The sequence below is a fragment of the Poecilia formosa genome, unplaced genomic scaffold (assembly GCF_000485575.1).
Source record: "Poecilia formosa unplaced genomic scaffold, Poecilia_formosa-5.1.2 Scaffold41, whole genome shotgun sequence".
NCBI classification, from domain to species: domain Eukaryota; kingdom Metazoa; phylum Chordata; class Actinopteri; order Cyprinodontiformes; family Poeciliidae; genus Poecilia; species Poecilia formosa.
The window spans coordinates 3,017,470-3,022,375 of NW_006799980.1; positions in this window are offsets into that span (position 1 = coordinate 3,017,470).

Below are 4,906 nucleotides of genomic sequence, written 5' to 3' on the forward strand. Positions count from 1 at the left end.
TAAATGTCACGTTTTAACAAGATAAATGACACGTTTTAACAAGATACATAACACGTTTTAACGAGATAAGTATCACGTTTTAACGAGATACTATCACGTTATAACGTGATAGCGCTCGAAAAATTTTTTTTCCTGCGTGATAGCAATGCGCTTCCATACTCCTGAATTCAAATCCCTGGCAGGTTTGTTTTTGCTTGAAGTTTACATCTTCTCTGATTAAAGACACTACACAAATTTGATACAGAGTAAAACACAGAGCTCAATGAATAACTTAAAATGCAGGCTGACAAGAGCAAAATAGAAATAAAATAACCGCAAAATATTACTCATACATTTGCCATTGTTGGCCCAGCTTTCTTGAGAGTTATAATATAAATTCAGAATACATGTAGTAACTGTCATACTTAGGATCCAGATTAGCTACCTAGACAGAATGATATCAACATGGCTCAACAAAGGAGATGAAGAAAAGCACTGCAATTCACAAAATCCCTTACAGTTACCTCAGAGTGTCTGACCATTCTCTGACATTTCCTATTTTTTCTTTATTACCCTGTTGTTTTGCCCCTGTGCAGTGAGTATCCAACACTGGGTTAATTAACAAACACAGATAAGACAAAGGGCAGGCCTGTTAACACCTGCTATTGGAAATTGCTCTTATCTGCCCTGCATTTGACTCAGTCCTAGATAAGAACTTGACAGAGTTCAGTGTGGCCCATAAAAACATGGCTGCCAGGCTGAAGAGCCACAGCAAATTAACCCCTTCAGCCAAACCTCAATGAGGGCCAATAAAGCAGGATGTTTGCTGGTGTATTACAACTATGGATCCTGCAGCACTGGCTGCCTATTCACTAAATAAATAAATTACCAAATGATAAAAATAGATATACAAGGGCCTTTACACTAATGTTTTGAACTTTGCAGCAAAGACATCTCAAAATACATACATAAGCATTTTGTATGTATTTTGAGCAATTACTATAAAAAACATCTGCAGATTAGATTATTGTAGCATTTATGTCAAACAGAGATCTACTTGCAAATATTTTATAAAATCACACCCACGTATCCCTTACGAAGCCATGCAACTGGCCTTGGAGGGATATGGGTGGTTTTTGTTAAATTATGTGTGACCATGAGTGACTGGACTCCTCTGACCTTTGACCTGATGATAATGCTTTGAATATTATACAACTGTAGGACTAACCTCAGACTTTGAAACTCCTACTGAAGTGTTCATGACTAAAACTGACTGCTCCTTAAATCCAGCCCTTGCTGAAATCTAACTTGACATCAAGCTTGCCAACAAGTATGAAATAAGGTTGAAAAACATACTGTGAACCATTTGTGATCTTTCCCAAATATGAAGGCCTTTTGGAAAACACTATGCTCATTAAAACCTGAAGCAATACAGGACATTCCCTTAAAGCTTCCAGCATTATTGTTACACATGAAACTTCATGTGTGCACACTCCTCCCTGTTAGATCCTTCTTCTAATAGGGAAGAAGGATCTGACTAGCATTTTGTCCAAACCCTGCAGGCCATAAAATGAGATAAATTGTCTCTTTTACAAGATGCAACAAACATAAGTGCAATCAATTCAGTGAACAAAAGAAAAAATAAGAATAGATCATTGTAAAAAAAAAAAATTTTATATGAAACTCTAAAAGATATGCAGATGTCTATGTAAGGAATGCTACCATCCAATCTCAAGCGCCAATTTTGTTCCAAATTCCACTTTAGGACATAAACATTAACATTTCAAATGAATTTTGTCTGTCCATAACAATCAGTTCAGTTTGTTGTTGAGTTGAAAGGCAATGAATGGACATTTACTGACAACATTGTTCCATGCAGTCCCACCTCAAAGTGAAACCCCCACCCCCCAAAGAAAGAAACAATTTCTCTGTAAAAAGATAAAACATTGGCATGATTTTGGGTCCAAAGTGTTTTTGTTAGAATTACAATTTGTGTCGAAAAATGTCTGATTTGTTTTTTGGTCACATTATAACTGGGAGGGATGCTCTGGGTCCTCACAATTTGTTTTCTACTGTTCAGAATAAGAACATACCCAAACTTGTCACCAAGAAACAACTTATGCATTTTCTGGGGATGACCCTTTGTTGCAGAAATTTTATCTTAATGACTCAATCTTTGAAGCCCCCATCAGAGCCCTCATTCATAGTGAGGGCTCTTGACTGCTTTTGACTTGGTTTCTTGTATCCCTGTAGCTGAAAAAGAAAAAAACAACAACTTGATTTTGCCTCTTCTGACATTGTTGGTTTCAGCCTGCTCGCCCTTGTTCTTCACCTTTTTGGAGCAGAAAACCTCATCATTTGGCAACTTATTGGCTCAGATGCATAGCTGTTCTCTTGGACATCACTAACATCATTCAAGCGCTGTACATTTTTGAATGTCCCCATACTTGAATATGGGGACTCTGACTGTTGTTGTACTTCTTTGGAGAAGTTTTGCACTTCCTGGACTGACATTACCGATTCACTCTTCAAAACCCTGATCTTGTTCCCTTTGAGAATGTCTCTGTCTCTTGTCATACTTCCACTTTAAAAAAAAATAAGGGGGAGAGAAAAGGGGATGTTTTTGGACTTCACATGGCATCTGACCTCTGGTCCTCCATTTTCTTACTTCTCTGTTCAAATGGTTGAAGTTATTTCTCTTATTGAAGCTTGCAAACTTCCCACAGGACAGTCATGGTAATCCACAGTTTCATGTTGTGCATTTGGAGTTGTGCATAACTTTTTTTTTTTTGGAATCACTGCGAAATGGAAGAGCAGATTCTGCTGCAAAAGATATACCCACAGCCCCTTAACCTAGCCCTTTGCTGATTTATGTCCTTTACAGTCCTTTGTTTCCACAGGTGAGAATTTTCTGTGGCAGATTGCAGGCACTGCCGTCTCAAATGGTGTGAAGATGCCCTGATGTTGAACCAGTGTTTGCTTAGCCTTTTATTTTCTTATTTTATCAAATGGACATACATTTGTAGTTATGCAGAAGATCATGCATGCTTTGTGCCACACATAATGTGGCAAGAAACCTTTTAAGGGAGCAAGCCACTCCCTTCCACTGCCGTTTGTGACGATGCAATGTTATCCTACTGTACAACCTCTCCACTGTTCTTTAAGTCTTATAGGCTGTGAAAGCTGTACACTTGACCCCTGCAAACCCCTTTGCATTGACTGAACCCTGCTGACTGGACAATGGTGAAGTAGAACCATAGTGAATACTGGCAACTTGGCAAGAAACCTTAAAAGGGCTCTTCATGACTCAGACTGCTTAAAGAACCAGCTGGATCCACACAAGCCAGTGTAGAGAAGTTCCTGGTCCAGAAGTTGACCTTCAACCAGATGTCAACCAAACTGATTATAGCAAGAGAGTGAGTAGTAAAACCTTCACTTCAACGGTGTGTTCAAGTGCTAGAAACCTCTGACACCAAAGAAAGAAGACATCCGGAAATGATCCATTTCGACCCCTGCCAGATCCCAAGAAGAAATGTGGGCAGAAGCTCATATGCAAGGCCTGCCCTAGTAAAAAAGAAAAGTATACTTTAGTATATTAAATTTTAACATACTTTAGCATACTTTGATTTATGTACTTAAACTGTACTATTTTGGAACAACTTTCTCTGCTTAGTGTACTTTAACAGTATTTAAATAGTATTAATTTACAACTGTTAGTATACTTAGTATACTTCAACGTATTTTTTTGGAACAACTTCAAGTTGTACTTAGAATACTTTAAGTATACTTTTTTATGTAGTATTCAAGAGCTTGATTAGGATATTTTGAGTGTACTAATTCTGTCATATAATTAAATTAAAAATATACTTTTACTATACTTTAAGCATATTTTAAATATACTAATATATTAGTAATGTATTTAAATTACACCTAATTTTTATTTTTGATTTACTGCTATTGCTAATAAAATACAATTTTAATTACTCATAAGTCTTCTTTATTCCTACTTTCCTATTTTGTAAATTACATGCATAACTACACTGCAGTACTTACATTGTTTTAGGCTACAATTACATGGAAAGATTAATTACACAAGATGTTCAAGGTAATTCAAACATTTTGTTTAATTGCCGACATCTTAAAATTGTCCAATTTTACTCACAACTCTATGATGAGCTTTACATAATTATAGTTTACACATCAAAAGTGAACACAATGAACATGAAAATTTAAGTGTGACAAAAAAACACCAAAGTTATTACTTTAAAGAACAAAAATTATAATTGCATTGTGCTTTCATATATTACCATTTTGGTAACACTTTATCTGACGGGGTGTGCATAAGACTGACATGACAGTCATAAACATAACATAAAACCTTTCATCCAACTTTTAAAGCAAATTCTCATTAAAATTGTCATTATTTACTGAATGACACTTCATGACACTGTTGGTATGTTCCTAACAGGAGTTATATCATGTTTATGACAGTATCATATCAGTCTTATGCACACCCCGCCAAATAACGTCTTACCAACATTTTTTCAAGAGCCATTATACTATAAGACAATTGTACAAATTGTCAATACATTCAAAGTTTACAAACAACAAAATTATGAAAATTAGCACAATAAAACGATAGGTACACTTTAGAGGAAACGTGAAAACTGTTTCACCAAGGACAGAGTATTGTTTTAATTCGATGTCACAGTATTCCATTATTACTACAGACATTGAGGACAAGGTTTGGGGAAGAACTACCCAGATAGCACACGATGTTAATTCAATGTTGAATTATTATCACAAAGGTTGCATGTATGGTTGAAGTCAAAAACTGACAGTAGATCAACCATAAAACAATCATCCTATTCTAACCGTTGAAACTGTGTCGATGAATCAGTGTTGTTTTGTGGTTGAAATCTAATGA